Source organism: Thermobia domestica, chromosome 17 (genome assembly GCF_964235325.1).
Source record: "Thermobia domestica chromosome 17, izTheDome1.hap1.1, whole genome shotgun sequence".
Lineage (NCBI taxonomy): Eukaryota > Metazoa > Arthropoda > Insecta > Zygentoma > Lepismatidae > Thermobia > Thermobia domestica.
Window position 1 is genome coordinate 5,086,723 of NC_137470.1, and position 13,361 is coordinate 5,100,083.

The following is a 13,361-nucleotide window of genomic DNA, read 5'->3' on the forward strand; positions in this document are numbered from 1 at the left end:
AGAAAAATGGAATCTTTGAAAGCAAAACGTAGACAAATTCGCCAGTGTTCAGAAGATGCTGTCTACAATACACTGAACAGAGTGGGTCGGTGGGCCAGATTGGGTCACGGTTGGTGGTGGGTCATGCCTTGTTAGCCCACGATCTACTGACCCACTCCATCTCTGATCAAGGATATATACTGTAAGGTTCCACGTATTCCTACACCACATGCTGGCTGTAACACACTTCAGACAACAGCCACAAAGAAGATGTCGTCCACCATCACCAACAATCGACAAGGACAAAGACTGAAGCAGTCAACAACATTTCTGCATAAAAGAAGACTGGATACCACAGAAATCATCAGTCTCCACCGATTGATCAAACCACCAATTCTGTAAGACGCCTGGTCATTGAGAGGTACAACCGTGCCCAGAAAAAAAATGACGCGTATATTCTAACTTATATCTTTCCGCAATAACTTTGTTTTCGTTATTTATAATATTTTCTTTGAGTGTTCATGGGAGGAAAAAGATAGTAATTAATATTTCTTTAAAATTTTAAGTAAAAATAGTGGAAAACAAAGATGATATAAGCGAAAAATAGAAATCAATAGCAACTTTCGACTCCTACCAACATTGAGTGAACAAAGAAATGACAACACAGGTATTTGAAATCAAGGTAGACCTGAAGTTAAAACTTAGATTTCACAATATTTCTCTTTTCATTTTAATGCACACAGTACTGTAAAGTCCTTAAATGCTAATGACGTAAGTCAGGATTTTACATCCAAATTAAGTTGCAACATAATTATTCTTGTTGGGAAACCCAAATCAGCAATGCAAATTAAGATTAGCCTTTACTTTAGATAGCATGAAAAAAAAAAACGTAAATAATATAACCTTACTATGTGGCCGAGTACCCTCCCCGCTGGTCTAGTGGCTGGCACGTGCGTCTTCGGTGTATGGGGTCCCGACTTTGATTCCCGGTAAGAGAGCCTTTGAAATTTTAACTGTCCTCAATGTTTCTATCTTCCTGTCCGAGTCGTTCTATGTTATTGGAAAAGTGAAGAAAATAAGTAGAAATTTAGTAATAAGTAGTTAAACAAATTCATGAGACACGTTCAGTGAATCAGTTAACTTTTTATTTAAAAAAGGCAAATTAATAAATTATATGTCTTCCACGTGGCAGTTCAAGTACACCTCAATCCTATCATCTTTTTTTTTTTTTTAATATTTCTTTAAATAACCAATTACATTAGCACACACTACATGAGTGACAATTTATATTATGATATCCTATACTATGAGCTTTAATAGAAAAAGTGGAGACACACATTAATTATTACGTAGTAAGTTTCCAATAGATTCAGTGCTGATAGATAGATATATAGAGAGAGTTTTCAATAGATAGTGCCGCCTGTGAACGTTATGAACAGCCGTGTGCACCAACGAAGTTTAAACGAGGGTTCACTTAAACGCGTTCAACATTAAACTTTCAAGTTTAAACGTGGTTCCCGGACGTTTGTTGCACCGTCGAAGTTCAGTACACCTTGTTTAAGTAAACTTCTGTCAATTTGGAAAATCAATTCTGATTGGTTGTCGTCTTTTGTCTCTAACCTTCGTTTAACAAAGTAACAAATGAAGAAAGCATACCGCGTGCCGGGGTCTTCGACTTCGAAGATTATGTGCATCTCGACTGAATACAACATCAAAGAATGGACTAATAAATTCTACCTGAATAAAATAAGCGAGTGATACTCGGTGTTGCAATATTGGTAGTAGATTTTAGATTAGATTGTAGCCTGTAGTTTTTCTATACGGATCCATGGTATAAGTAGTAGTACTAGTAATAGTAGGAAAGGGTTAGAGGTCCCGCAGTGGTTTGTTGGGTTCTGTTCTCGGTGCAGTTTCACTATACGGATACACAAATTGCAAAATGTATAGAGAAATGTGGGCAAATCTTTAATTTTCCCATTTTATGTCGAGAACAGAACCCAACTAACCGCTGCGGGGCTTTTGACTCGTTCCTACTACTACTACTTATACTATGGATACGTATAGTAAAACTGCACGTTGTTCACGATATAAAATGGACAAATTAAAGAAGTCAAATTTTTTCCTTATATTTTACAATTTGTGGATCCGTATAGTAAAACTGCACCATAAATATTACACTAAACATATAACAAAGAATAATGTGGATCTATGTGGACCGAAAGGCGGAAATTTTGGCACCGGAAATTTTGGCACTAGTAGTTTTGACACGGTAATTTTGGCACCGGTAATTTTGGCACCAAGAAACTAAGCAAACGGAAATTTTTGGCACCATTTATAATAGAAGTACAGAAAATGTGAGAAAATACTCTGAATGTAATAGATATTTTGAATTTACATGTTATTAACTAGAACTGCTCCAGCGCGACGAATCAAACCAGTGACGAATGTACAGTCAGCGACAAAATTTCTTTCTCTTCTGTAAAATTTATTTTGCTTATAACTTTGGAATTGATGGACTGATTTGAGAAGTTTTCTGAAATTTACCGAAAACTATATATGCTTTAAGTTGCTGAATATTGCACTCAAATCTGTCCGTTCATTCGAGAGATATTCGCGGAAGAAATTTTAATATAGGAAAAGAACTTTTGTTACTGACAATACAGACACCGGTAAAGATACTATTGGCAGTTTCATTATATATTCAAAGCAAGTTAAAATTCCCCTCTAATGGGTTTGTATTTTACTTTCAAGTGCAAACAGTAAAAGCTAATCGTAACCATGGAAATTGAGGTACAGAGAAAGAAAATTAGAAAATACTCTGGATATGATAGATGTTAATGTACCAATTTATTTTGCAGAGGAGATTACACCGAGATTCTTTCCATCGAAACTTCCGGCTCCTTTCTCACGCATATCCTAAAGCCTCATTAAAAGTTTAAGATTGAAATTGAAACAAATCCCTGAACGTGATTGGCTTGTCACACGGTGGTGCTGAAATCCGATTGGCCGGTCAACGGATGTTGTCGAAAAGTGAAATTTCCATGGTTCGAATCAGCTGTTATTGTTTGCACTTGAATGTAAAAATATAAACCCATTAGGGGATAATTTTGACTTGCTTTGAATATCTAATGAAGTTGCCAATATTATCTTTTACTGGTGTTTCATTATTCGTGCCTGTGGTACATTCGTCCCTGGTTTCATTATTCGTGCTGATACAGTTCTAGTCATTAACATGTGAACATAAATATCTATTATATCCAGAGTATTTTCTATTTTTTTTTTTTCTCTGTACTTCAATTTCCATGGTTCGAATCAGCTGTTACTGTTTGCACTTGAAAGTAGAATACAACCCCAGTGCAGTGAACATAGTGCAGTCTTCAGCAACTCAAAGAAGATACAGTTTTCCATAAATTACAGAAAACTTCTCAAATCAGTCCATCAATTCCAAAGTTATAGGCAAATAAATTTTACAGAAGAGAAAGAAATTTTGTCCCTGACTGTACATTCGTCACTGGTTTGATTCGTCGCGCTGGAACAGTCCTAGTTAATAACATGTGAATTTAAATATCTATTACATTCAGAGTATTTTCTCACATTTTCTGTACTTCAATTATAAATGGTGCCAAAATTTCCGTTTGCTTCGTTTCTTGGTGCCAAAATTTCCGGTGCCAAAATTACCGCGCCCCATGTGGACCAGTGGTGATTTCAGGAATTGGCCCGGGGGAACTCCATGAAGTTCCGTCGGGACCACATATCCTGTCATGCTCATTGTTGATTCCCAGTATTATCGTTAGTAATACATTTTATCCCCAGTATATTGAAATTCGCCGCCACTAAAAAATAAAAAAAATACTTCTGGAATCCACTGATGGGAAAATTGATTCAACAGTTATACATATTTCATCGTAAAATTGTTATTCTAATGTCTTTTACATCCTTTTCCCTATTGGCGTTTGCCTGCAATTCCCAGTTAGCATAGGTAAAGTTGAGGAGCACTACCATTTATTCTTTCCACTTATGATCTAAGGACTTTTGCATTTTTAGTATCTCACCTGTTCACCAGCTACGCACACATTTATAATATGCTTACAGACTTATATGCTATAAATACAACAAGTGCAAAAACCACGCACGATTCTGTGCTAAATGGCCAACACAACCTAAGTTTCTATCTATTCTGATTCGAAGCAGGGTACAATTTGAGGGATCGCTCGTGATTTTGTCCGCGAAAGCAGGCACATTAGCAATGGTGGTGTGGTCATAAGGAAAGACAATGTGGAAAATATCAACCTCCTGTTTTGTGGTGCAATTTCTCAAAATACATTCGTTACACATGTAATCTGTGATTATAGAAACAGCGTTAAAACGTATTCATAATTATGCAATTATAATGCAAAGCTAGCTTGTAGTGATTACCTACTACAGATTGGTATGTATTCATATTCATATTCATATTCATATTTCATAATCATATTTATTTGCCTGTTTATAGCTTACAAAGAGGACAATCCTCAATTAAGCATTACAGTTGTCAGATATGATTTACATTCTCTATATATTATCAGTAAGATAAGTTTCCACAGAGTAATAGCTTTTTTCTAACAATAATTCTAACAGAGTATTTCTGAATATCCGTTTTTCGTTAATGTCCTTATACTTTGTTGGTAATTTGTAATATAATTTTATACAATTCATATACACAGTTTTGCTAAAATTTGCATAATTCTGTTGAATAATATACATATTACAATTCTGCCTAGTATTGTATGAGTGAATCGTATTAGCTAAAGTAAATAAATCCTTATGCTCGATTACATACATAATTGTGCGATATATACATAAACTAGGTAATGTCAATAATTTATATTTTTTAAAAAAATATTTTTACATGAGGATCGTTCAGGCATACTAAACATTATTCTAATAATTTTTTTCTGTATTCGGAATGTACTAGCACTTATTCTCGAATTCCCCACAAAATATAACACCATAGTTTATTATTGAAAAAACTTTGCTATAGTATAAGGACATGACAGCTTCCTTGCACAAACTACCTTGCAACCTACGGAATGCAAAGCAGAGTGAACTGAGTTTAGTATTAATGTATTCAACATGAGTATTCCATGTTAAATCTTCATTAACATATACTCCTAGAAATTTAATAGATGGTGTTTGACATAATTCTACAGTGTCTACAGTTATTGGTACAAGTTCATTTCTTTGGCCCGGGAATCGAAATTTGACAATGTTAGTTTTTCCTAAATTCATAGTTAATTTATTTATGTTTAACCAACTAATAATTTTTGTTAGCGTCTTTGTAGTGAGCCTTTCTGCTTCATTTACTGAGTCTCCACTGACAAGAACATTTATGTCATCAGCATACAATTTTGACTTCACCCAGCCTAGACTGTTAACCAAATCATTAATATATACAACAAACAAAAGAGGTCCCAATATTGATCCTTGTGGTACTCCTTTTGTTACTTTCATTAAAGAAGATTTAAGTATTTTTCTTCTGCCATTTACCTCTTTAAAGATGCCAACAGTTTGTCTACGTTCAGATAAATACGACTTTATCCAATTGTTTGCCACATCTCTGATGCCATAAGAATACAATTTTTCTAGCAAAATACCATGGTCTATAGAATCGAACGCCTTAGATAAATCAACAAAAATACCAATTACATGCTTTCCTTTATTTATATCCATTGCTACATCAGAGATGAAATTAAAAATTGCAGTGTTGGTTGACTTCTCGCTTTGAAACCCGTGTTGACTTGTGGATATTATATTATTTAAAAGGAAAAAGTTATTTAGTCGCGCTTTCATTGCTAACTCAAATATTTTAGAAAAGCACGACAAAACTGAAATAGGACGATAATTATTTAACTCCAATTTACTTCCCTTTTTATACACAGGTGTGACTCTAGCTAACTTAAGCCGCGTAGGAAAAATTCCTGTCAAAAATGAATGATTTATTATATGACAGAGTTGATGTGCAATAAGAAAAGAACTTTTCTTTACAATCATGGATGGCACTTCATCCCAACCTGGAGAGCTGGAGCTTTTTAAGCTTTTTTCTTATTTGTAAGATTTCCTCTGGTGTAGCTGGTTTTAGGAAAAGCGACTTAATTATTCCGCTCTGTAGCTTAGAGTTATTTTCTTGATGAGCTATTTTGATTGAGTTAAATGTTTCTAAAGTTAAGAAATATTTATTAAAATGATTTGCAATCTTATCTGGGTTACATACTACTTGTACGTGTACTGTGCATATTTTTTGTACTAATTTGTTCATCACTCGAGCAGACGGTTCTTCCAAATTTTGACGCTTTTTTGCATTTTCAGGTTAGATTAGAGCATTCTTTCAGCAGAGCATGCACTAAATGAAGAGCTCCATTACTACTTGGGAATTGAGTAGGATGGCTCAGTAACGTATAAATAAAGTGTGGGCGTATAGCATAAAAACTACTGTGTATAAAACACAACCCAAGTTATGCTAGGTGCCCACTAAAAAGCACGAATGCTATCTAACCAAGTTAGAGTGGGAGCGTAGTAGGGAGGTCCAAGCGGTTGCGTCCATAGGGAGCAGGCGCGTCAGCAACTCGGTATATGCATAAACGAGGACAGTGGAAGAGCACACTTACACATACAATAATTTCTTTATGACTAATAATTCATTTCAATATATTGTGATAGATGGTAATTACTTATATTCACACTTTCATTCCTTCATAAAAAATATTTATCGTCGTATTTTACCTATAAATTTTCTATTTGGTAGAACTGTCTGCTCGAGTGAACCCTAAATTTGCTTCCACGTATACCTACTATCGCAAATTTGCCTGTTCCCTACGGACGCACCTCGACTATAGCCCATCAGCTTCACCTTGGCGTAAACCGTAATAGGTTCAAAAATAGCTTGTAATGAGCAGCGTGCAAAGTTTGGTGCGTGGTTTTGAGACGTGTGGCTTTCACTATATGTAGCTAAGTTTCTATGTGTCTTATATAATTATACGCAATTAGTTGATAACACTCTAGGAATAAGAACTTAGGTAATTTCGTCACCAAAATATTAGCCACCGAAAATTTTGACGTAGTAAATTCACCACTGGTAATTTTGTCACCGAAAATGACCAGTGTCTTATAGAACATGACACAATGAATAAACTCGAAAAAGTTTTTGAAATTGCTTAGATTATTAAATAAATAGTTACAATAGTTACATATTATTTTAAATATTATGTCTGAGATAAGAGAGAAAATTTTCGGTAATTCTATCACAGAAATATTAGTTAGCATGGAAATTTTGTCACGGTTATCTTTTCATCTTTCTTGAACTAAGTAGAGACAAACTAAGTGACCAAAAAGTTTACCTGATCTTAATCAAACTTGGAAAGCAATTCAGTTGGTATTGTACTCTGCAAAACCGAAGTTTCGGATACTCGGCGCAAGAACAAACACCAGTAGAAGATCATAATGCCAGCTTTAGTAAATGTTAAAAGCACAGGCAAACTGGGCCCCTAATGAGTTTGTATATTACTATTTACAAATTTTATGTTTTGCCAGTATAAAAATTTCCAAACAGAAAATAGTAAAGAAAATGTAAGTCGTTATAATACCATAAGCGTTTTACATGTTCATTTTCTACTGTGCATCACATTAAATAAAACACCAAACAGAAAATCTGTCAAACGTTTAGTTCCAACGTTGTACGCTAAATACAAAGACTGGAGCCGTCTCTGCAAAGTCTGAAACGCTCTTTTAGTTTTCTTTTTTGGTGGTTGGCGCACAGCATATTGATGAAGCATAGTTGAAATTGTTGTTTCATCTTGTTAAATTCCACGAATAAACCTCCAAATAGTTGGGTGGGATATTCCTACCAGTTGATGAAAGTTCTGGTTCCACGATTCACAAATATTACTTGTCCTAGGATTGTTGTTCAGGGTGGCTTGGTGAACATTCCAGGTGTCTGGAGGATATAGAGGGGGCATATTACGTAAACGAATATTTCCAGATCGAGCTTTAACACGGCGATATGTGCCGGACACGTAAGTACTATCAAAATAGTCTACAAGTTCCAGCTCTTCCTCCGAAGCCTCCTCCCTTAGTATTTGTATTCCTCGATGCACATCCGCTATAGAGATAAATGCTAATCCGTTCATTTTTCCGCAAAACAGACGAAAATTGTAATCATTCTTGTATCGTTCTGTGAGGCCAAATTCTTGAACCTTCCTCCACGTTGCCTGAGTCAAGTGAAAGAAACAACCTTGTGTACGAGTTGAATGTCCAAAAGTGGCTTTTACAGCCTGCATTGCCGCTATCTCGAAATCCATAACAACAGTTGCAGGGTCCGGATATTCACCATACTCACTGCACTGATGCACCACCGCACGAAACAGTCCTTCATACGAACTTTGGGTTAAGCTCTGCATTAGGGCGTACACCGTAGTAATGGAAGTCTCACCTATCGGAATTCGAATAACGTAAACTTGAAGGAAATTTTTAGGAGCCATTGAAAAGTTGTCGTCCATCATCCATATTTCACTTCTTGATAGCTCCATAAGGCATTATCATCTTCCAAATATAATTAATCTTAAGATTCTGATTCTAGACAGTTGTATAAAACAGAAAGGACTTTGGACCTCTTCCTGGAGTCAACACCCATTCTCCTGCAAACAATAAAGTCAACATAAGCGTATGTATAATCAACCATGCTTGAATTTGTAAAACAACTCCAACATTTCATAACCGGCCATGTAACTCCAAAACCATAACAAGATACTGTAATAGGATCTAAAAACTCTAATTTCCATCAATGGCATTACGAGGGTATTTGTTTCCAATGGCTGATGACCGTTTTAGGGGACAGACAGCAGGCTAACAACTCTAAAATTGAATTTAGTGTTTTAGATCTATCTCTAATCAACAATATAGCAAAATTTGTTTTTGAGGACAAAGAATATGGTTGCTTTTTGGCTTGTACATTCTTGACATCATAGTAATATTTATTGTTACGAAAATGCACATTCTAATATGTCAGACTCACTAAGATACAAACACGCTAATTAGAACAAAACATATTTTTAGTGTGAATTTGGGGGCTTTGAAGAAATTTGTACGGGCTCGAGCCTCCCAAATAAGGCCTAGTAACGCCATTGATTTTCATTATTTCTATCAGTATAGCAATCTCTGATTAGACATTATGGTACCTATCAAACATATAAATTAAGTGCACTGAACTGTTATTAACAAATACATGCATTTCAAACAAAATAAAGCAATTCTTCAAAGTTAAAATTTCAAAACTTAGATAAGCGAAGAAAAATACTGATCCTCAACTAACTTTCGATAACCAAATTAGAAAGATCTGAAGGTTCTGCTGGGAAAATCTTGCTCCTGTGGCTTCTGATAGTTCTCTTACATACGACATCGCTTTTGCAGAAACGGGTGTCTCTGAAACAACTGCAGCAAAAATCTGTCCAGGCTTAGAATCACTTGCAAGGCACCTTTCCTTCATTTCTTGTAGTAGATATAATCTTCATGCCTCACAATAACTTCAATCTAATGAAACGATCACAATGAACTACACTCTATATAGAACTTCACTCTACACAGTCAGCATTTCTGTGCTTAAATAACAACCAGAGCAAATACACCTGAAAGATGTAAACAACAGCTTGTTTGTAATTGGCTAAAACTGGGAAACTTAAACAAATCTTTGTCTCTGATTGGTCGAACACCTGTCCACGCTATTTAAAGGAAACTTCCAGACATATTTGTTTCTTTTTCTTCCTTTGTATAAATTTGTTTTCTTAACAGATTTCCAATAACCATTTACCAATGTTTACTGAGAGTTGAAATATAATATTCTTTCAATGGCCTCTTTTCACCTGACTTAGTCAACATGGAGGAAGGTCCAAGAGCTTAGACTCACAGAACAATACAAGAATGATGAAAATTTTATTAAAATTCTCATATTGGCAAATCCTAATATTTGTAAATAATGATATACAAACCCATTGTAGGCCCACTTTGCCTGTGCATTTAACATTTGCTGAAGATAACATTATGTTCTTCTACTGACGAAATTACTGTGTAAAAATTTCCGTGATGAAATTACCTACATGCTAATATTTTGGTGACAAAATTTCCGGTGACAAAATTACTGCCGCCCTAGGAATAACTGGATAATACCCACCCAACCAGGTACATTCTAGGAACGTGCCATTTAAGTTCCATATGTACCGTTTACGTACCTGGTACTTGAAAAATGTACATTTCATATGCATAGCACGTGTCGCTAGGTACGTGCCTTTCGAGGAATTTCTGACACTTGAAAGGTACTTTTACATGCTTCACTGGAATGTGAGGAATGTGAATGGCACATACCCCATGTACCATGGCATGGTTGTGCGTAAGTTTCGTATTGCGACTAGGGTTGCCAATTTAGCCACTTTGTGACGAGATCTGGCCATTTTGAGAACGTCGTTAGTCACATAATTTCCAAAGAGCCAATAGTGGCTTTTTAGCCATATGTTTTTCACTTCTATAGCCACTTTCTGAGTTTAGCCACATTGTAATATATTGTGTGTGTCATTTTGCAATTTTCTGACGTTTGATGCGTTCTCTAGGTTGTAACATTCTAAACCCCACTGGCAGAATTGTCCTCATAAAATTAGCATTGATGGTTATATTGTGATGTTACACAGCAGAGAATTAGTTCAAAACCTGTACGTTAAAACTAGACGTTAAATAAAATTTTCGGGAAGACGTAAGTGTAAGTATAAACTAACTCCTTAAAGAAATTCAGCCTGATAATATAGACATCCTTCAGGAAATGGTTATCCTTCCTTTTCCATTATTATTTGGCTATGAAACAAATGCCGGAGACATATACAACCGCTATATACAACAGTGTGGTGTTGGAATGTGTAATGATTAGGATGTGATGTTTTATTTTATTTTTTTGAAAGTTCAACACTTCCAATGTACCCGTAAAAATGTACTAAAGAAATAGTGCCCATGTTTTTTAAATATTCAATTAGAACTGGACAATCTACATAAAATTTGCAATCGATCAGTGAAAACGTCATCTTTCTAGAGCCTGTAGTTTCTGAGATCTCATTGTCGAGAAACATATATGTGTATTTTAAAAGAGCTCCAAAGATGGCAGCACAATTCATTTGCATGTATTTCGGAGAAGGCTTACTAAAGGCAAAGGCCTTTGAACAATAATTTAAAAGGATAAACTTTGTGACAAATATTTATTTCAGTAATTTATTTAAACTACACTCTTTTAAAAATATTTGTCTTTGTTATAAACGTGAAATCACAAATAACCGTAAATCAAAGGTTTGAATGCTAAGATTATAGGTTAGAGGTCGGTCGCTCGTAAATGTTACTGTAGTATTTTACTAGATAGTTAAATTGCCACACAGATGCCGGAGGAGGGCATTTATTTTCAGAGTTAGTTGCTTGGCTTTTTTTAAAAGTACAAACTTCTAAATTCGAACGTAAAAATGAAGCGTTAAGGTTTTAGTATTTAAGTACTCGCACCCCCAGTTGCATACCACTGCCCTAAGGAACATTACTGACATGCCTAGTACATTCCTGGCACATGCCAATGCCAAGTAAATGTGTCAAGTACATACACGGTACGTGATATACACATAATAGATACATTCCTCGGTATGTGTCATGCACGTACTTTTGGGCGGAAGTAACCTTATTCCTTACATGTGTATTTCACATGATTGCTCTATTCACGTACCTATCATGTACATTCCAATGTACCTCGAGGAACATTCTTTACACATGATCAGTATGTACTTGTGTTGGGTGGGTAAGTTTTACGAGGAATAACTGGATACTAAGTTTTGCGCTGTTTGCAAGGAGTTTTGACAAGAAAATGCCGTATTTATAGAATAACTTTTATGTCCTCCTAAGGTTAACTTATGCTGGAAAATTGTTTATAAAATACATTGTCGAAACTGCTATGAGCTGATTTTGTTTTTTAAAAAAACGCACAGTAGTTTATTTCTAGTGGGTTCTCTATTGTAAAGCTACAGCCTCGCAGGTTTTCTACCTACATATTGTGAGGTGCAGGTAGCCCAAGCCGAAACTAAGGATACCAAAAGAACACCAACACAAATAAACTAAATAAAATAATGTGGAGTGGCTGGGAATATTCAAAACTAAAAGCAAAATTTACATATGATGCAAATTACAGGCATCTGCATTAATTACTTCCCTTCTTGGAGATAAAGGTACTCTCCTGTAAGAGCCGCCACTGACACATATAAATTCGGTAGAGCATAAAAGAAAACAACTTAGTTAACCAATATAACAGATCTCAGGGTTATCTGTACTGACAGTCATGGCCTAGAAGTTACTATAGTGAATTTATGTAAATACCAAATAAGTTTTTTAAAAAAATCTTTAAAATAACAGGTAGCAGCCTGTTTTAAAACTCACTATACTCATGACTGTGTATTGGTTCTATGGGCATGATACTCTCTGGGCCCCATTCAGAGAGCTGGTCAGATACACAAACAACAAGGGAAAATGCTTCCTTGTCTCACACTCCTGAAACAAAACATGTTTGATTAGTAACAGGTACTCACCCTGCAGCAAAATCAGAACAACAGAGATACTGGGATTAGATGGCGGTTTATTCCGTCTTGGTATAGCATCAAAACGACTGAAGATACACATTAACACTCCCTTTTCACAAGTATTGAATTTCCTTGGTAGTGCACTACGAAACACACACTCTTGAACTATATATATATATATATATATATATATATATATATATATATATAACACACTTTCATTTCACACTATATGAAAACAAAATAAAAGAGGACGTGTTAGACTTAAAAATGAGATCTGTTTGATCTCTGGAATAATTTAAAATTTTATATACACAATTCTGTTCTCCTCATGTTAAGAGTTCACAGTCTCTAACAGTTTCAGAGAGGAGTAATTTGAAACACATAATATATATTGATTAATAATGGGAATGAATAGAAATATCAAAGAATATAAAAATGATTAAATATTTAAACTGTTTTGGTGCACTGATCCTGTAGTGGATATCACTCATGCACATTGTTCTGGCTTAAGTCACCACGTTGCTGCACATTTTCATTCCACTGGAGAAAGTTGAAATGTTCGTTACACTTTTCTACGCCGGACGACGCATTATCAGGATGCTGACATATCATATGTCTGTAAAACAAGCAAATTACTTATTGCTTGAATCCTTGTTCCAATGTCCAAGGAGGCCCTGCCGTATATGACGTGACAGGCCTATTTATCTCAACTAGAGATATAGAATATTTAATGGTAACAATTCCATAATGGAACTACGTAAATGC